We start from the raw sequence: 22,654 nt of genomic DNA, 5'->3' as shown, positions 1-22,654 counted from the left end.
GTTGCACCAAGCCAAACGCTTGGAAGATTCCGCTGTGGACGATGGAATGAGACGGGAGGGGTCATCCATTGTCTTCCAGGGCCTGCCCAGGCTGGATCCGGGACGAGCCCAGGCCTGAGGGATCTTCTTCTTTTGTCTTCAATGTGACCGACAACAATGACTGTTTGCATACTCCCCATTCCTGCTGAGACATGTGTTGTTGTGTAAACATTGAAATCTCTAAATAAAAGAGGAGACAGAAACCTTCTTCGTCAGAGCGTGGTGCAGGACTGTGCAGAGAGTACAGTGACCACGTCTCTCCTCAATTGAGTCCAAATTGAATTCTGTCTCTGTTTGATTCCTTGCCTTTTGTCTTGTGTAACAGATGTCCTGTATTTGAACCTGACAATGAGTAGCATGGGTATCATCAGATAAACAGGGGTAATGTCGCCAGGCCGACTGCCTGGCAACTGCAAGCTTAAATAATGGTGACATGATTAGTGACAACAGGTGCGTGACTCAAAATGTGAAACAGGTGAAACTAATGGTTGCTATGGTGACAAAACAAGGGAGTGAAAAAGTAGGAACTAAGTGTCCAAAAACCAAACAGCAGAGGTGTGGACTCGAGTCACATGACTTGGACTCGAGTCAGACTCGAGTCATGAATTTGATGACTTTAGACTCGACTTGACAAAATGTGAAGAGACTTGCAACTCGACTTAGACTTTAACATCAATGACTTGTGACTTCACTTGGACTTGAGCCTTTTGACTTGACATGACTTGACATGACTTGCCACTTTCCCCAAAATCCAAAGCTTAAAAAGTTATTTGGGAGCGCTCCGTATTTTTCATTTTCTTCGTCTGTCTATCAGCGTGTTATTCCTGTCAGCTGGTGTGTTGTCAGTACAACAGCCAATCAAATTAGATTTACGTTGTTTTCATCACACAGCATTCATCCAATCAAATTGCAGGACAACCAATGAACAAGAGTTGTCCAACAACGTGCCAGTGATAAACAATTATGTTAAAGTTGGTTTCGTTCGGGTATAAAAACTACGACTTGGTCAACAAAAAACGAATTGCGGTATGCAAATCACGCAGTTCGAATATTACAGACGGAGACGCAACAACTTCCAACATCGTTCGACATTTGAAGTTGCACAAAGAAGGGTAAGTTTTGAATGTAAGATAACGTTTATTGGCTAAGTAACCTGACTTTTATTTGCTGTGTAGTTAAATCAGTGAGGCTGCAAACTCACTGCTAACGTTATAACCATAGACATCTTATAAGTAGACGCAGCATAGAGCACTACTGCCTACTGGCGCAGACGAGGCGCGTGGCCGCCATCTTGGAGTGGTGATCCGCTCCACTCAGTGCAATTAATTTGGCAGGAGCAATGAACTGTCAGCGCATTTAATTCATTTTACCTCACTGAATACCACTGATTTTCACACCCTTTTTTGTCATACGTGTAGCTATGATAACAGACACATGTTTTGGCGTGTTTTATTATTCATAGTTTGCTTAACAGTAATATAATATTCTTATACGCTATAAGTGACCAGACGTCCGAGATCAAAACTGGGAATATAATCCCAGAGAAGGGGGAAAAAAACGGTAATCTATTTTTAATTTGAAGAAACAATATGATTAGGTTATATATACATATGTGTGCATCCTACATAAACAATGTATGAATACATTAGATATCTATACGTATATCTTAGGGACCTATAGACTGTATCTCTGTTGCTTCAGCAGCAGAGAGTTTATTCTGTCTTGACACTTTGTATTGATATTTTCTATTACATTCTTCCCTTAGATGATAATGTTTGCAGTGATTGTTTTATATGTATTATTTTATGTAAGTCGCTTTGGATAAAAGCGTCTGCCAAATACTTAAACATATACAAACACCTGAAAGTCCTCATATCAGCTAAAACCACCAATCTGTTTCACTGGATTCAGAATAAAACCAAATTCTGTTTAACCCAACAATGTTAGTATTTGAATATTGTTACTTGAAGACTTATTCCTGGTTACAATTATACTGTTAAGAAAGTATTGTCTTATACTTTGCCTAAAATGAGAATGCATCATAATCAGTGGCGGCTGGTGAATTTTGTTTTAGGTGGGGCTGAAAGTTTGTAAACCAAACCCCTGTAGGGGCGTCATCCTCCCCCAGAAGATTTCTTTGTGATTTTCACATACAAATATTGAAGATCTTTGATCCTTCTCAACTCTGTGGTAATATTATTTTCATAAAATACAACCAATAGTACGTTAATGTTAAATCTCACTTGTGAAAAGTAATCCCCCGATTCCTATTTTCAACAGTCCGCTCATTTGAGCAGGAAAACGCTGAACACCACCATCTTTGTTTTTTACCTGTCATCTGTCAGTTTAGGCTGCTCGCCGGCTCCTCATCAGCACTTCAAGATGGCAGCCAAATTGCTCACGTCACAGCAACCAATGCTGCGTCTAATTATAAGATGTCTATGGTTATAACGTCATTGCAAACACGGCAATCTGTTGCGTCCACTGCAGTTTGCTACCTTATTCATACTTTTTGTCAAGTGATTTTTTTTTAAGCAGGGTTTCATGAGGTACCTATACATAACGTTACGTTAGTCAATGTATCACACACAGTAACGTAACGTTAGACGGCAGTCAGCAGCACCGCGTATTTTAGCCACCTACAAAAAGACAAACATAGTCAAATAAAGGTCAGTTAAAATGTATACTATATTAAGAATATGTGTACATATTGCATAGGGTCCTGACATCTAAAAAGTACAACTCTGTTCATTGTTATGTTCATATATTTGTTATGTTTTTCATGTGTACGCACACATAAACACACATACAGTATGAGATGAGATCAATGAGATAAGGTAAGAACAGGATAGAAACTGCTGTGGAACTAGTTACAATGCAATATGCCATGGAAATACAATGTTAACACTTTTGTGCAAATAAGTACAGTTGCACTTGTTTTTTTTCAAATGTGTTTATTCTGTAAAGGAATGAGTTACATGTTTAAAATGACTGGTTAATAGTGCTATTTTGAAGTGCAATGTCAGCACTATCTTTTTCCCTGCAATTTCAAATGCACTTGTTTTAATAAATAAATACAGCGTTTTAAAAGCATACACAATCTGTGTAAATATTTTAGTCTGTGGTTAAATGACTTGAAAGGACTCGAAACTCAAAATGCAGGACTTGGGACTTGACTTGAGACTTTCCAGTCTTGACTTTGGACTTGACTCGGACTTACCCTGTTTTGACTCGGGACTTGACTCGAGACTTGAGGGTAAAGACTTGAGACTTACTTGTGACTTGCAAAGCAATGACTTGGTCCCACCTCTGCCAAACAGCACATGGCCAAACAAAAACATGATCAACAGACATGACAAGCACTCGCAGTGTGACTTATCAAGACGAAAACTATTCTGTGCCAGCTGTTTTGTCATTGTTTTTTTTTATCACTTTTGAAATGTGCGTGCAAACTGTCTCAGTTACACACAAATGGTTGTGAGAAAGGTCCCAAAGACAGATGATTAAGAGAGAGTAACGTCTGTCTGTGTATATGTCAACATATTTGGACTGTCAGAAGTGAAAAATAATAAACATCACGTCTATTAAGCAATATAATTTTATAATTTTTTTAGCAGCTGGATAACTTAAAGGAGCCATATGTAATAATTTCATGTCAAGTCATCATTAAATGGCCCTGATATGTCAAAAGGCATTAATAAATCATGTTCTTTTCGAATACCTCTATAACTGATAACAGTAGTTCAGCCGGGATGTGCTCATTTCAAAATTACATTTACAGCCCAGAAATAGTGTTATTGTTTTCATTTCGATGTCCCACCCTATACCGTTTGACCAATTAGAAAGTCCGTGAGTGTGCCAGTTATGCATCGTTATCTTCATTGAGCTACTACCACTGGTAAAGTTACTAAACATGTCAGACCTTAGTAGATCTAAAAGGCCTCATTACGATTCTCAACTTATTCGTGACAAAGCCACGAACAAAACGAGGATTTGTATCGGGGATGCCTTTGAAAGATGGAGATGATTGAAGGCGGAGAAGATTTTTTCATCTGACGCCAAACTTGCTAATTTCCTCCTTGATAGGTAAGTAAGGCATTTACGTTTTCTTATTACTTGTAATAAATGGAAATGGACATTTCGTATGTAAACTACATTGACCAATACAGTCTATGATCTTGTTTAACAAAGCTGGTATGGTAGTGCAACGAATGCTTAGTGTGATGATGTTAGCTCCTAGTGCAGGGGTCGGCAACCCGCGGCTCCGGAGCCGCATGCTGCTCTTTGACCACTCTGATGCGGCTTGGCTGCATACTTGCCGACTCTTCCGGATTTCAGTACCTCTCCCGGTGATCTCCCGGGGCAAACATCCTCTGAATTTCAACAGCCAGATTTCTTTGTCTTTATCATTGGAAATGCATCTGCTTTGAGTGTCGCAGGATATCCACACATTCTTGCCATCTCTGTCGTAGCATAGCTTTCGTCAGTAAAGTGTGCGGAACAAACGTCCAATTTCTTGCCACTTTTGCATCTTTGGGCCACTGGTGCAACTTGAATCCGTCCCTGTTCGTGTTGTTACACCCTCCGACAAACACAAACACACAAACACACCGACGAGGCATGATGTCTCCAAGGTACGGAAAACAGTCGAAAAAAAGGGAAAATAACAGAGCTGATTTGACTCGGTGTTTGTAATGTGTTTGAGAAAATGGCGGATTGCTTCCCGATGTGACGTCACATTGTGACGTCATCGCTCCGAGATAGAATAATAGAAAGGCGTTTAATTCGCCAAAATTCACTCATTTAGAGTTCGGAAATCGGTTAAAAAAATATATGGTCTTTTTTCTGCAACATCAAGGTATATATTGACGCTTACATAGGTCTGGTGATAATGTTCCCCTTTAAACTGTTGGACAAAAATGTTGCATTTCATAGAAGCTGCTTTTATACCCAATCATGGCACCCACCTGTTCCCAATAAGTGTTTGATGAGCATTCCTCAACTTCCTCAGTCTTTTTTGCCACTTGTGCCAGCTCTTTTGAAACACGTTGCAGGCATCAAATTCCAATTGAGCTAATATTTGCAAAAAATAACAAAGTTTTCCAGTTCGAACGTTAAGTATCTTGTCTTTGCAGTCTGTTCAATTGAATATAGGTTGAAAAAGATTTGCAAATCATTGCATTCTGTTTTTATTTACCATTTACACATTTTGTATAATAAAAAGAAATACAATGGCACGCACTCAAGAAAGTGTATAATGAATTGATGACATACTAAGGTCCTGAGAGTGGTCCACCGATATAAAACCAAAGTGATCCAAGGGTGCCATGGCAATAACATAGATGCTATTGGCCTTGTCACAAGCCTGTGTGGCATCAACATGATTTAAAGCCATTATTTTTACAGATCGTGTCTTTAAACCTTCGGCCCTCTGCTGTCCAGCACTGCTATCTAGTCCAGGCTGAAAAGGTTGCCATTTGCACTGACTAAACAAGCTTAGACCACCAGAGGTGTTCCTCAAATTATCATGAGGCGGGAGGAGCACGGTTCCTGTGTACATTTTTAATCGAGGATGTCGTTTATTCTGCCCGAAAAATGCTGGAAAGTGCGCATGCAGCCATTTGTAACCTGAAGGGGGACCATCTGAAGACTCGCAGGTCTTTTGATGTCTTTGGGAAAGGGGCATAATGCATGTGTAATTAATAAGACATTTGCATATGATAAACTAGGGCACTTAGTCAATGTTCTTGGGATGCAAATACCTGAGGAAATCAATAACAACAGAGAACATTAAAAAGGGGTGTCTACGCAAAAAAAAAAAGAGAGCGAGAGAGAGAAAGACAAATCTACTTCCCGTTCTGGATTAGAAATACATTAGCAGCTAATTACGTGCTAATTGCCAATATTTTAGCAGGTGTTTGTACTTTAACTGGTGGTAATGCCCTCCTGGAAGGAGATCATCAGGGCTATTCTCCTGTGGATCTCTCGGCCCTTGGTGATTAAGAGGCAACAAGACGGCTTTATGGTCAAGAAACAAGGATGAAGATGCTAATGACGGCGCTAATGCTAATGACCATCTAGCATAATGATCTCATATGCAGACAAAGCATGAAAGGCCTTTGTTTGATTTGAACTAATTTCATTGAGAATATCAGCAATATTTTGGAAGCAAATACAGTGTTACACCATGTATTTTGTGATATTTAATAATATTATATGTATTTAACATTTCCTTTTTTATAATTCATTCATCTTTCACCAGAGGTGTGGACTCGAGTCACATGACTTGGACTCGAGTCAGACTCGAGTCATGAATTTGATGACTTTAGACTCGACTTGACAAAATGTAAAAAGACTTGCAACTCGACTTAGACTTTAACATCAATGACTTGTGACTTCACTTGGACTTGAGCCTTTTGAATTGACATGACTTGACATGACTTGCTACTTTCCCCAAAACCCAAAGATGAAAAAGTTATTCGGGAGCGCTCCGTATTTTTCATTGTGTACTTGTCTATCAGCGTTGCGTGTGTCAGCTGGTGTGGTCTCAGTACAACAGCCAATCAAATTAGATCTACTTTGTTTTCATCACACAGCATTCATCCAATCAAATTGCAGGACAACCAACGAAGAAGACATGTCCAAACCACACGCCAGTGAACAAAAAATGATACCTAAAATAATTTTGTTTGGGTATAAAAATTACGAGGTGGTCAACACAAAACGGTTTGCAGTATGCAACACATGCGGTTCCAAAATTACTGATGGAGAGGCAACAACTTCCAACTTCGTCCGGCATTTGAAGTTGCACAAAGAACGGTAAGTTTTGAATGTAAGATAACGTTTATTGGCTAAGTAACGTGACTTTTATTTGCTGTGTAGTTAAATCAGTGAGGCTGTAAACTCACTGCTAACGTTATAACGTTATTGCAAACACGGGAATCTGTTGCAGTTCACTACCTTATTCATACTTTTTGTTCAGTGATTTTTTTTAAGCAGGGTTACGTTAGTCAATATATCACACGTAACGTTAGACGGCGGTCAGCAGCACCGCGCATTTTAGCCACCTAAAAAAAGACAAAAATAGTAAAATAAAGGTCAGTTAAAATGTATACTATATTATGAATATGTGTACCGTTTTAGCTAGCTTTCTGACATACTGTTGGTTGTTTACCTCAGTGGTCACCAACCACCGGGCCGCGGCCCGGTACTGGTCCGTGGATCGATTGGTATCGGGCCGCACAAGAAATATTTTTTTTTATTTTTTTTATTAAATCAACATAAAAAACACAAGATACACTTACAAGTAGTGCACCAACCCAAAAAACCTCTCTCCCCCCTTTTGTTCTGGGCATTGAACATGAAGACTCTTCCTTCACTGTTCCAAGTGGCCATGAGAGTCTTGGCAGTGCCTGCCTCCAGTGCTCCAGTGGAGCGAGTTTTCAGCCATGGTGGCATCATACTACGCCCCCATCGTGCACAAATGACTGACAGACTCTTGGCTAATTTGGTCTTTTGCAAATGCAATGCAGCATAGGGCCCTGACATATAAAAAGTACAACTTTTTTGTTATGTTCACGTATGTCATGTTTTTTCAATGTTAACACTTTTGTACAAATAAGTACATTTGCACTTTATTTTTCAATGTGTTTGTTACTCAGTGGCCTAGTGGTTAGAGTGTCCGTCCTGAGATCGGTAGGTTGGGAGTTCAAATCCCGGCCGAGTCATACCAAAGACTATAAAAATGGGACCCATTACCTCCCTGCTTGGCACTCAGCATCAAGGGTTGGAATTGGGGGTTAAATCACCAAAATGATTCCCGGGCGCAGCCACCGCTGCTGCTCACTGCTCCCCTCACCTCCCAGGGGGTGATCAAGGGTGATGGGTCAAATGCAGAGAATAATTTCGCCACACCTAGTGTGTGTGTGACAATCATTGGTACTTTAACTTTAACTTTTTAACTTTAAAGGAATGAGTTAATGTTTAAAATGACTGGTTAATAGTGCTATTATAAAGTGCAATGTCAGCACAATTTTCTTTCCTGCAATTTAAAATGCACTTGTTTTAATAAATAAATACAGCGTTTGAAAAGCATACACAATCTGTGTTAATATATTAGTCTGTGGTTAAAAGGACTTGAAAGGACTCGAAACTCAAAATGCAGGACTTAGACTTGACTTGAGACTTTCCAGTCTTGACTTTGGACTTGACTCGGGGCTTGCCTGTCTTGACTCGGGACTTGACTCGGACTTGAGGGCAAAGACTTGAGACTTACTTGTGACATGCAAAACAATGACTTGGTCCCACCTCTGTCTTTCACACACACTTATAATCACTTTACAACTCTAAAACTTAAGCCATTTTAACATGAACACTTAAATGATTGGTCAAATCTCAATGTACTTTAAAATCCAGATTTCACCGAGATTGCAGTGGCGAGGAAACTAAGTACATTTGTATTTCCTTTTTTTTAAATTCTATGGCCAATCAACCTGTCCACAGGGAGAGCATGTCAACTCCCCAGAGAAAGACTATGGACCCAGGACCTTCATATTATGAGGCACCAGCACTAACCCCTGCCCCACCGTGCTTGCCCAAAGCAATTCAATTCATGAAATCGCCTATTTAATTTTATAGGGGAGAAAGTTTTCAAGTTAATTTATTAATCTATTTTTGATTTCTTGTGGAATATGAGCAATATTTTCTCAGAAATTAAGGATAAATTTAACAAGATTTATTTTTTTATTTTAGAAAAAAAAACTTTGGATAAAAAATAGAATATACTACATATACAAATATATATAGTTTAAATTGGTTGATTTAGTTGGTTAACTAAACAGTGTAAACAGAATAAGAATATGTAAGTAGATATTGTCACCAGTTATCTAATATGTTGGATTATTATTTAAATCTAAATTCCAAGGTAGATATGCATTTGTCAATTCCAGTTTTTATTTTATTATGTTTTTAAAAAGTACTGTTCAAATTATTTTTAATTGGTTAAATAAATAGGAACTCAAATTAAAAACAAATACGTAAATAGATATTTTCTTTAGTCCTCTAACATGTTTAATTATTTTTTATCTTTATTTCGAGGTAGTTTTCTAAAAATTGTCATTTCCAGTTTTTATATTATTGTATGTTGAAAATTATGGTTAAAATTGGTCATTTTAATTGCTTAAATGTATAGGTAATAAAATATGAATGTGTAAATAGATATTTTCTTTAGTCATCTAATATGTTGAATCATTTTTTTCTAGTCTTCAAAAATATTGTTGATTCCAATTTATTTTCATAGGTTTTCAAAAATGTTTGTTATTTGTTATTTTCATTGGATAAATAATACTACAGTCATTTTATGAAGTAATGTAATAATAATGTCCAGCATTTTCTTTTGGAAAGTGGACTTCTACAGTATCTCCTTCAAGCTGAATCTTTGTCAAACACTATCAGCAGCTTTTTCTTATTTTCATGGATAAATGTCTGCCATTTAGAAATTATTTTAACATCCTTGGCTAGCGTTATCAACTCATTCTGCTTCAGTATAGTGCAGGCTCGCAGTGATATGCTTGAACAGCTTTACCAAGTCAGCGACATGCGCTGTCATGTTTTTGATTTTTCCTTTCTTTAATTCAACGAATATAATCCATTTCTTCTTCTCGGCACTGTCCTCCACACTCACTTTTTTCTTTCACATGTTTGTAAAAACAAAGTATGTCGATCTCTGGCTCTAAACTAATCTAGCAACTGAGACGATGTGCCGGTTGAGTTGTACGGGGTTTATCTTGGAATTTGATTTGCCAACATGTGCTGGGGTTTCTTGTAACCCAAATTTTAGCTCACAACTTAAAGCATAATTAGCTGAGAGACAACTACTATCCCAAGATATCACTTTATTTATTTAAAAAAAAAAAGGGAATTTGGTCAACGTTTTCCATCCATCCATCCATCCAATGTCTACCACTTGTCCCTTTCTAATCGATGAAATAATTTAAACTCACATATTTTATTTCATTTTTTTTTTATAGGGGAAATGTTTTCTAACAAATTGTTTGTTTGTTTTTGCAAAAATATAGACTATACTTCACAAACAACAAAAAAGTGTTGTTTTTTAAACACTTTTAGGGAAATTAATTGCAATGGTTTCCATTTATTATTATTATTATTATTATTAAATGAATTATGATAGCACTCTCCAGCCATACATATACAATTGAATTGTACAAGTTATGAAACTAATTATAAATAATTTCTATAAAATTAGATTTTTTTTTCACTCCTTTACTGAAATATTTGACTAAATATTTGTTTTCATTTGTATTCTTTCTTTCATTTTTTTAAATGACGTAAGCTGCCGCAGTTATCTAAACTCGTCGCAATATGAACGGTGGAATTTTTAGTCATAAGTCACACGGGCAATATCCCAGGAAAACATTCTCGAGGGGAGTGTTTCTTAACTATAGGGCTGTGACCCTATGTTGCGCCACCAAAAAAATATCTGTTTCTCAGCTGTGCTCCTCCGTATGTGCCACATCGGTACTCAGTTGTAATACGCTTTTCCACCACTAGTGGCAGTAATGACAATATTACACAAACAGAAGAGGTCTGGAGCTAAAGTCAAAGAGACATTTCTTAAGCGCAAAAATTATGACTATTTTCTTTTGCACTTTAATTATTGGCAGTTTAGTTGAGAAACATATTCATTATTAATTGTATTTATTTTTGCTCAAGATAATTTAAACTAAACTTGTTTTTTTCAAATTATTTATGAGTCCTTTATATTTGGTTAACACTAGGGATGTCCGATAATGGCTTTTTGCCGATATCCGATATTCCGATATTGTCCAACTCTTTAATTACCGATACCGGTAACAACCGATACCGATATCAACGGATATATGCAGACGTGGAATTAACACATTAATATGCCTAATTTGGACAACCAGGTATGGTGAAGATAAGGTACTTTTTAAAAAAATTTATAAAATAAGATAAATAAATAAATAAAAATTTCTTGAACAAAAAAGAAAGTAAAACAATATAAAAACAGTTACATAGAAACTAGTAATTAATGAAAATTAGTAAAATAAACTGTTAAAGGTTAGTACTATTAGTGGACCAGCAGCACGCACAATCATGTGTGCTTACGGACTGTATCCCTTGCAGACTGTATTGATCTATATTGATATAAAATGTAGGAACCAGAATATTAATAACAGAAAGAAACAACCCTTTTGTGTGAATGAGTGTGAATGAGTGTAAATGGGGCAGGGAAGTTTTTTTGGTTGGTGCACTAATTGTAAGTGTATCTTGTGTTTTGTATGTTGATTTAATAAAAAAATAAAAAATTAAAAAAAATTAAAAAAAACAAAAAAAAACGATACCGATAATTAAAAAAACGATACCGATAATTTCCGATATTACATTTTAACGCATTTACATCTCTAGTTAACACTTATTTTTCTAATCAACCTGACCTAAGCTTAAGGTTTACGTGAAATAAATAATCATCTTTGCGATTCACATATGCTTTCCTATCATCGTCATCATCAACACAAGGTTGTAAACTGTAAATGGGTTGGATTAAACGATTAAAATCAAGAGTAAGATTACTAATTCCGCATTGATATTTGAGTGAGCCCCGGGCCCCGAGATCAAAAAGGTTAAGAACCCCTGCAAGAATGAGGGGAAAAAAATGAATAATATCTACTAGGGTTGTACGGGTACTAGTATAGTATCGCGGTACTAATGATTAAAAAATGGTACTATACTCTGGTTGAAAAGTACCGGTTCCTGGGCATGACGTCATGTCATGACATTGCTGGTTTACGAGCAGAGGAGCATGTTCGGCAGCGCAAAATCGCAGAGTACTTACAAGCAGACACAGTAAGTGGACAGATAAGGGAGAGCAGATGCATTTTGGCTTAAAAACTAACGATAAAGGTGAAGTTATAACACTGAAACGCCTTCAGGAAGAGGTGCTTTAAGACATGGATTAATAATAATTTTTTACAGCTTGTCCTTTATAATGTTGACAAAATAATAGAATGATAAATGACACAATATGTTACTGCAAATGTCAGCAGATTAATTAGGAGCCTTTGTTTGCTTACTTACTACTAAAAGACAAGTTGTCTAGTATGTTCACTATTTTATTTAAGGACAAAATTGTTCTTTGATTGCAATAAAAAACATATGTTTAATGTACCCTAAGATTTTTTTGTTAAAAATAAAAACCAATAATGCCAATTTTTTGTAGTCCCAAGTACCAAAATATTGGTATTGGGACAACCCTAGTCCCTATACCAGGGGTGTCAAACTCATTTTAGATCGTGGGCCACACGGAGAAAAATCTACTCCCAAATGGGCCGGACTGGTAAAATCACGGCAAGATAACTTAAAAATAAAGACAACTTCAGATTGTTTTGTTTAAAAATGGAACAAGCACATTCTGAAAATGTACAAATCATCATGTTGTTTTTACACTTACATGTTGCGGTTAATAGTATACTATCTTTATTTGTCGTTATGTATACTTTCTGTATAAATTATGTGATAATGTTCATCAGTCAACTCATGGTGTTCATTTTCTTTCTTTAGTTTATTTTGAACATGAACACACTTACAGCATAATACATCACACAATTTCATATCATTTCATTTTACATCATGCCCGAAAAGGAGTAGGAAGAAGCAAAGCTTATTTAATCCTACCCCTTTCCCACTTCAGAGCGTTTACAAATATAAAGAATCATTTACTGACCTTTTTATATAATAAAATAACATCTATGAATTAGTATACACAACAGTTTTGTAATATTTAATTAATTAACTCAGTCATTATTAACATACTGAGATGAAGAATATTTTATTTCCAATAATGTTGGAAATATTTCTCATAATTCTTCTTTTTTGTACTTTGTAAGCACTATTATTTTGAACAACCTCTTGAACTGGATCATATGAGTACAATTTTTAACTTCTTTACTTAATCCATTCCATCATTTAATTCCGCATACTGATATGCTAAAAGTTCTAAGTGTTGTACGTGCATAAAAATGTTTTCAATTATTTTTTCCTCTAAGGTTATATTTCTCCTCTTTAGTTGAAATGAGTTTAGTTTATCTTCATACATTTTCAATCTATGAAGATAAAAAAATAATATCAAAATCAAATTACAGGATTTTATTTATGTAGTTTTCTCATTTTCCTCGACTGACGCACTAATATCAAGTGCTTTTTTTTACATATGTAGCATCATCTACGAAGATACACAGAATTGCTATTGTGACATCTAGTGGACACATTTAGAACAGCAGTTTCTTTCATTCAAAAATTTCGGCTCATTTTTATACTTAGCAAAGTCAACCCGCAGGCCGGATAAAACCTGTTTGCGGGCCTGATCCGGCCCACGGACTTTACGTTTGACACCCCTGCCCTATACTGTCGTTCTAAAAATGCAAATGTGCACACATCCTTGCATCACACAGGTCCTTCACCTCGTGTGACTCAAATATCACCTCTCCATCTTTTTTTTTTTTTTTTGTTCCTGCAGCTCCCACCGCACACTTCAACCTTGACTGAGATGCTGTCAGGATTTTATTTTTTTTTTTACTTTTTCTCTCCCGAACATAACCGTAGCACTTTCCTACAGTCCACTGGGAGCGTTGAGGTGAGAGCTGTGGCCCAGTAGCGCTCACAGAGAGGGCTTGGCAGCGGATCAAAAGCAAACGAGGTTCCTGAGCTGGTTCCAATTATAACAGCACACACTATCAAGTACAAATACAAACAGCACGCATAAGTGATAGCGCTGGTGGCCTGGAGGAGTGTTGCCAAAGAGCAGGCGGCATGCTAATCAGGGTACCTCTCGCCATGGGCTAGTCAGGGAATAGCCTTTCTCATCCTCACAATTCCCCGGCCAGGGGGAGAAAATTCCCCGAGTGTACAATTCAAGGACGGAATACAGAAAAAAAGGTTTGTTCGAAACATACACAAATGACAAAAAAATGACAGAAAAACCATGCGAGCATCTTTTGGAAAGGAAGTAAGACGTCCCCGCTCCCGCCCCCGCTCGCTGGACAGCCCCTCTGAGCTTGGCGGCCCTCCAGAGCCACGCGGGGGCAGTGCAGTTTACAGCGGGAGTGAGAGGAACACATTGTGCACGGCAGGACCCCACCAGTGTCGGCCTGGAGGCACAACTCTCAAGGACATGGAGAAGTGGGCCAGAGAACTTGCACGGTTCCCCGCTGGCAGGGTGGAGTCACACAGTGGGCCGGTGTGTGTTCTTGTATTTCTATTCCTTCTTGAGACATCAACAAGGAAAAGTACCTTCCATATGAGGACCGGTGAACAAGTTAGGGCCGAAATCATGGTCCCAATACGGAAAACCATTGCATCTGATAGAGAGCCAAATACTAGAGTCCGTGAACATTGCTCCAAAGTCAGGATTTTTTGTTGATTTAATGTGCATACAAAAGTAAACATTGACAGGTGCAAAGGCAGCAATATATGATAAAACAAGACGGCAGCGAAAGAAGGACTTCCCTATTCATCCCCGAAAAATTGATTTTAGCTGATTTTACGACTTCCGGTGCTGACGTAAGACAACCCGCGTCCCATTTGTGACCATAGGATGAACAAATACACTACGGTACTAAGACTATAGTGGTCATTAACAGTTAGCTTCTACAGCTGGGTTGCCCAAAGTGCGGCACAGGGGCCATCTGCGGTCCGCGACTCCTTTGTCATCGGCCTTAAGCACATTACGAAAAACAAAAAATAGAGATCTCATTTGCACCCTTGGTGGTGAAATCTATCAAAATTAGGGTGGTCCCAAAAAAGAGGGATATTTCAAATTGACTGTGTGTCGGTTTTAAAAGTGCTCCCTCTCTGGTCAACATATGAAATAACAAGTGTGTGTAAAAATTTGATGTGCTCACCCTCTGGCCAACATATGTAATAACAAGTGTGTGTAAGAAGTTGAAATGCACCCCCTTTGGCCAAAATTAATTTGAAAAAATAAAATAAATATGTATATAGAGACATACTGTAATAACTTGAAGTAAATAATGAAGATTAAAAACCAATTACAAATAAAATATTAAAAAAATAACTAAAAGCTTACCTTTTTTATATTTGCATAGTAAGTATATATTATTAATGTTGTAAATACAAAACTTTATATATCTAGAAAGGGTGGTCCTAAAGAGATAGACATTTTTCGGAGGTCTCAAGAAGGTAACAAATACAAGCAAGTGTGTGTGTGTGTGCGTGTGTGTGTGTGTGTGTGTGTGTGTGTGTGTGTGTGTGTGCGTTCGTGCGCGTGTGTGTGTGTGTGTGTGTGTGTGTGCGTTTTCTTGTATTTTTACCCTTCTTGAGACATCAACAAGGAAAAGTACCTTCAATATGAGGACCGGTGAACAAGTTAGGGTCGAAATCATGGTCCTAATATGGAAAACCATTGCATCTAATAGAGAGCCAAATACTAGAGTCCGTGAACATTGCTCCAAAGACAGGATTTGTTTTGTTGATTTAATGTGCATACAAAAGTAAACATTGACTGTAATGATACCAAGTACAGGAACGTATCTAGTCGATACTACTATGGTTACATTAATATACTTTTAGCATCACAAAATCTTTTTTCTGTTTTTTTATTTATATTATGTTTATAAACTCAGGAAATACGTCCCTGGACACATGAGATCTTAAATTATGACCAATGTATGATCCTGTAACTAATTTGTGGTATCATCCAAAAATAATGTAAAGTATCAAACAACAGAAGAATAAGTGATTATTACATTTCAACAGAAGTGTAGATAGAACATGTTAAAAGAGAAAGTAAGCAGATATTAACAGTAAATGAACAAGTAGATTAATAATTCATTTTCTACCATTTGTCCCTCATAATTTTGACAAAATAATAGAATGATAAATGACACAATATGTTACTGCATACGTTAGCAGACTAATTAGGAGTCTTTGTTTGTTTACTTACTACTAAAAGACAAGTTGTCTAGTATGTTCACTATTTTATTTGAGGACTAAATTGCAATAATAAACATGTTTAACGTACCGTAAGATTTTTTGTTAAAAAAAATACAATAATGCCTTTTTTTTGTGGTCCCCTTTATAGAGAAAAGTATCGAAATACATTTTGGTACCGGTACCAAAATATTGGTATCGGGACAACCCTAGTTTGAATTAATTTGCAAAAAATGTCTAGAATTGTCTTTTCTCGGTGTCCTTATGGGGTATTGTGTGTAGAATTTTGAGGACAAAAACGAATAATTTCATTGTGGAATAGACAACAAAATGTGGGAAAAGTACCGAATGCACGGTACAACTGTAAGTTAGATATGAACATGTCATGCAGCAATACTGACGATGCGATCGTTTGGTTGGTGTTTTGGTGACATGATGCAGGGTATAAAGTGTATTTTGACGCTCTGCTGGATCACCAGCTTTCTTTTTTTGGGGGGGGGCTGAAGTTTGCTGTCTGTCTTTCCCCACATCAGGGGGAAGGAACCACGCAGATGTGAGATGGAGTACCCCCGACCGAAGCTGCCCACATCGACCCATGCCACCTTCCTGGGCCTCTAATGGAAGCCCCGGGCATCCAGACGCCTCCTCCACTCGGACACGGGCGTCAAGTAGGGCTGTCCTCATCACACCACACAGCAGGCCGCGCCGCCATCTTTATCTCTCACTAGGACGGAGGGGGGGGGGGGGCTTTTTGGGGAACATTTGCGGTCACGTGACCGACTGGGCGCCTTGTAATTGGCGGGCTCAGATTAAGGCTTCTGGACGATCAATAGCTTTATTTCCCTAAAACACCAGCACGGTGAGAAGCAGCTCACAGGGCACTTTTAATACCGCTGCTGGTCCACTGGCGGCCGGGCCGTATTGATCGTAGCCGTGTGCAACTACGTGCATCTTGCGGGGAAGGATCTATTTGTGTCACCCTGGGCTGGGCTGGGATGGGGGGGGGGGAGCTCCTCCAACAGAGGATGCCAGAAACATCAAAACAGCCATGTTTACAGATTACCCGAAGGGGAAGCAAATTACAACAATTATGCGGGCTGTGGGAATACGGATATAAGCGTCTACCTGCCAACAATTTGATTTGATGGCTAAACCCTCCATAAATGGGAGGATTTAAACAAAGGATGCACGCGGAACAAGTTGAAATTCTGGCATTTGTGGACATTTACCGGTACTCCTAAATACCGTCATGTATGTTGTGATAGTGAGACCAACTGGAGCTGCTGTGCAAGTCTGCCCTCTAGAGGCTGGGAGCAGCATGACACCACAACTTTGTATTTTTATTTGGAACATGCATACGATACAATGTAATGCATCACATATTACCAGTTGTTCCATTACAGCACGTCCGAAAAGGAGTAGGAAGAAGCTGAGTTTATTTAATCCTACCCCTTTTCATACAATCGCAATTTTATCCTATTTCCTTGTTCTCTGTAACAGAACAGTGAGCAAATAAATAATATACCAATGTAAGTAAACAAATATTAAATACATAAATAAATACTTTCCAGATGCACTGTACAATATGTGGAATTAAATTATGGAATGGATTAAGCAAAGGAGTCAAATAATGTACTAATATGATCCACTTCAAAAAAACTATTCAAACTTAAAAGTGTTTACAAAGTAGTGAAGTGAAGTGAAGTGAATTATATTTATATAGCGCTTTTCTCTAGTGACTCAAAGCGCTTTACATAGTGAAACCCAATATCTAAGTTACATTACAAAGAAGAAGAACCATGATAAACATTCTGAATTTATCTCATCCATCCATTCAGTTTCTAGATAATCTTACTTATTTCACCATATGAAATATCCATCCATCCATCCATTTTCTACCGCTTGTCCCTTTTGGGGTCGCGGGGGGTGCTGGAGCCTATCTCAGCTGCATTCAGGCAGAAGGCGGGGTACACCCTGGACAAGTTGCCACCTCATCACAGGGCCAACACAGATAGACAGACTCACATTCACACACTAGGGCCAATTTTTTAGTATAACTTCACCAATTATTAGTTATGTATTTATTGTTATTGTTATTACTTACGGAGTATATTGGAAAAGGGGTAGGATTAAATAAGCTCTGCTTCTTCCTACTCCTTTTCTAACATGGAGTCTGGCCCACTTCTCCATGTCCTTTCAGGCAAAACTGGACAATCATGCACTATATTAATTTATATTATTATGTGTTGTCAACTTGTACTTATTTATGTCATTGCCTGAAATAAATAAATAAATGAAAAAGAAAAAAACAATGAATGAAATGTTGAATAGACAAACTGGATATTGTGATGTATCATGTTGTATGCATGCATGTTCCAAATAAACTCAAACTCAACTCAACTCAACTCAATATCACAATTATTACCATTCTTTTGCCAAATATAACAATTTAACTTGTGGGATTCATCACAAACAAATACTGCAATAACCATGTATATATATGCAGATTAATGTGTGTCTTTATTACGAAAGCTTGTTGTTGTTTTTTACACTGAATTTATGTAAGATAATTTGTTCAAATTTAATTATGCTGACAATTTCATTGGAAAAAAATCTGTAAGCAACATTTATGTGTTTAAAAATGCTTTTCGTTTAGTGTGTAAAAAAATTAGTGTAAAAAAAATCAATATATATATATTAATTCAGTATGAAAAAAACTGTATACCAATTCTTAGACTTAGACTTAAAAAAACGTTATTGATCCGCGAGGGAAATTGTTCCACACAGTAGCTCAGTTACAAAGGGTGGAAAGGGTAAGGATGGACAGGATAATGCAGGTATTAAGTAGTTTGTACCATGTACCATAGTCATACTTGCCAACCTTGAGACCTCCGATTTCGGGAGGTGGGGCGGGGCGTGGGAGCAGGGGCGTGGTTAAGAGGGGAGGAGTATATTTACAGCTAGAATTCACCAAGTCAAGTATTTCATATATATATACAGGTAAAAGCCAGTAAATTAGAATATTTTGAAAAACTTGATTTATTTCGGTAATTGCATTCAAAAGGTGTAACTTGTACATTATATTTATTCATTGCACACAGACTGATGCATTCAAATGTTTATTTCATTTAATTTTGATGATTTGAAGTGGCAACAAATGAAAATCCAAAATTCCGTGTGTCACAAAATTAGAATATTACTTAAGGCTAATACAAAAAAGGGATTTTTAGAAATGTTGGCCAACTGAAAAGTATGAAAATGAAAAATATGAGCATGTACAATACTCAATACTTGGTTGGAGCTCCTTTTGCCTCAATTACTGCGTTAATGCGGCGTGGCATGGAGTCGATGAGTTTCTGGCACTGCTCAGGTGTTATGAGAGCCCAGGTTGCTCTGATAGTGGCCTTCAACTCTTCTGCGTTTTTGGGTCTGGCATTCTGCATCTTCCTTTTCACAATACCCCACAGATTTTCTATGGGGCTAAGGTCAGGGGAGTTGGCGGGCCAATTTAGAACAGAAATACCATGGTCCGTAAACCAGGCACGGGTAGATTTTGCGCTGTGTGCAGGCGCCAAGTCCTGTTGGAACTTGAAATCTCCATCTCCATAGAGCAGGTCAGCAGCAGGAAGCATGAAGTGCTCTAAAACTTGCTGGTAGACGGCTGCGTTGACCCTGGATCTCAGGAAACAGAGTGGACCGACACCAGCAGATGACATGGCACCCCAAACCATCACCCAACCATGCAAATTTTGCATTTCCTTTGGAAATCGAGGTCCCAGAGTCTGGAGGAAGACAGGAGAGGCACAGGATCCACGTTGCCTGAAGTCTAGTGTAAAGTTTCCACCATCAGTGATGGTTTGGGGTGCCATGTCATCTGTTGGTGTCGGTCCACTCTGTTTCCTGAGATCCAGGGTCAACGCAGCCGTCTACCAGCAAGTTTTAGAGCACTTCATGCTTCCTGCTGCTGACCTGCTCTATGGAGATGGAGATTTCAAGTTCCAACAGGACTTGGCGCCTGCACACAGCGCAAAATCTACCCGTGCCTGGTTTACGGACCATGGTATTTCTGTTCTAAATTGGCCCGCCAACTCCCCTGACCTTAGCCCCATAGAAAATCTGTGGGGTATTGTGAAAAGGAAGATGCAGAATGCCAGACCCAAAAACGCAGAAGAGTTGAAGGCCACTATCAGAGCAACCTGGGCTCTCATAACACCTGAGCAGTGCCAGAAACTCATCGACTCCATGCCACGCCGCATTAACGCAGTAATTGAGGCAAAAGGAGCTCCAACCAAGTATTGAGTATTGTACATGCTCATATTTTTCATTTTCATACTTTTCAGTTGGCCAACATTTCTAAAAATCCCTTTTTTGTATTAGCCTTAAGTAATATTCTAATTTTGTGACACACGGAATTTTGGATTTTCATTTATTGCCACTTCAAATCATCAAAATTAAATGAAATAAACATTTGAATGCATCAGTCTGTGTGCAATGAATAAATATAATGTACAAGTTACACCTTTTGAATGCAATTACTGAAATAAATCAAGTTTTTCAAAATATTCTAATTTACTGGCTTTTACCTGTATATATATATATATATATATATATATATAAAATCTCCTGACGATTGAGGGTACCCCCCCTCATGAAACAGGCCTGTAGAGATGAAATAGTCTATAGTTTTTCCCACACATACATATATATATATATATATATATATATATATATATATATATATAAGAAATACTTGACTTTCAGTGAATTGTAGATATATATTTCTCTTATTATATATATATATATATATATATATATATATATATATATAAAAGAAATACTTGAATTTCAGTGTTCATTTATTTACGCATATACACACACATAACACTCATCTACTCATTGTTGAGTTAAGGGTTGAATTGTCCATCCTTGTTCTATTCTCTGTCACTATTTTTTTAACCATGCTGAACACCCTCTCTGGTGATGCATTGCTGTGTGGCACGCACAAATGTGCTTTCATCAAATGCACTAGATGGCAGTATTGTCCTGTTTAAGAGTGTCACAACATTGCTGTTTACGGCAGACGAACTGCTTTACGGTAGACGAAAACGTGACTGCTGTTGTTGTGTGTTGTTACCGCGCTGGGAGGACGTTAATGAAACTGCCTAACAATAAACCCACATAAGAAACCAAGAACACTTCCTCGATCATTCTACAGTTATAATGATTGGGCAGGCACGTTGTTTATGTGGGAAAGCGGACTCAGGTCCGCATGGAGCTGGAGGGGGCGTGGCCTCCAGCTCCGCCTGAATTTCGGGAGATTTTCGGGAGAAAATTTGTCCCGGGAGGTTTTCGGGAGAGGCGCTGAATTTCGGGAGTCTCCCGGAAAATCCGATAGGGTTGGCAAGTATGACCATAGTAGCAATATAAAATATAACATATTTAATATTTACATATTATATATACAGTATATAAAATATACTGATATATATAATATTAATAATAATAAAATTCAGTTGCTTCAAAACTCAAGACCCGCTTCCAGTAAATTAAGACTGAAACAATCAATCCTGTCTCCGAATCAGTCAATGAGGTGCTTCAGTCTTAACTGACCAGAAGTGGGTCTTTCATTTTGAATTTTCTGCACTGAATTTTTGTACACTGAACCTTAAACAGGACAGCACGGTGGAACAGGGTTTAGTGCTGGTGCCTCACAATAAGAAGGTCCTGGGTTCGATCCTCGGGCTTGGGTTTTGTTTGTGTGTTGAGTGCATATGTTCCCTCCGACATGCAACTGAAATTTAATGAACTGAATTTTGCCGACAAACTTTTTTTTATTCAATCAAATTGTCAGCATAATTTGATGTAAAAAAAAAAATCAGTTACATAAGTTCAGTGTCCAAAATAAGCTGAGTGAGGAGACTCCCACTGGTGTGCTCTGTGACAAATTTCATTCCAAAACACACATTGATGGGTCTTTAAATAACAGTTTTGAGTAAATGAATGACGTGATTTTAAGGAAAACATTTTCAAAATGTACCTGCATGAAATCCTGGCAGTAAAATTACCTTTGCGTTTGAATATTGGGGTATTTTTTTTAGTTACTTTAAATTTAGCGAGCGAGTATAACATACGTAGAATTGTCATCATCGTTATAAACGAAATTGAATGTGATTCATCAGTGCAATGAAAAAATTACCTGTGATTAGTCATGATTAATCCAAATTCAAAAGTGTGATTAATCAGATTGAATCATATACAATACAGTATATATACACAGGTGTGTCTTTTTTTCAACCAACAGAATTTACCACAGGCGGACCCTTTTAAGCTGTAGGAACATCTCAAAGATGACCAGTTGAAGCCCCAGAGTTCACTTTTGAGCTTCATAGCAAAGGCTGTGAATACTTATGTCATTTCTTTTTTATTTTTTATTTTTATACATTTGTCAAAATGTATTTTTTTAAAAAGTCACATTGTCATTACAAGGTATTGTGTGTAGAATTTTGAGGACAAAAACATAATTTATTGCATGTTGGAATAAGGCTGTAAAAACAAAATGTGGAAAAAGTGAAGTGCTGTGAACGAATCTCTGGAATGTATGAGCTCTTATTTGTTAGCCATTGGAAAT

The sequence above is a fragment of the Nerophis lumbriciformis genome, linkage group LG19, assembly GCF_033978685.3.
Source record: "Nerophis lumbriciformis linkage group LG19, RoL_Nlum_v2.1, whole genome shotgun sequence".
NCBI lineage: Eukaryota > Metazoa > Chordata > Actinopteri > Syngnathiformes > Syngnathidae > Nerophis > Nerophis lumbriciformis.
Note: the sequence above shows the minus strand (reverse complement) of the source record.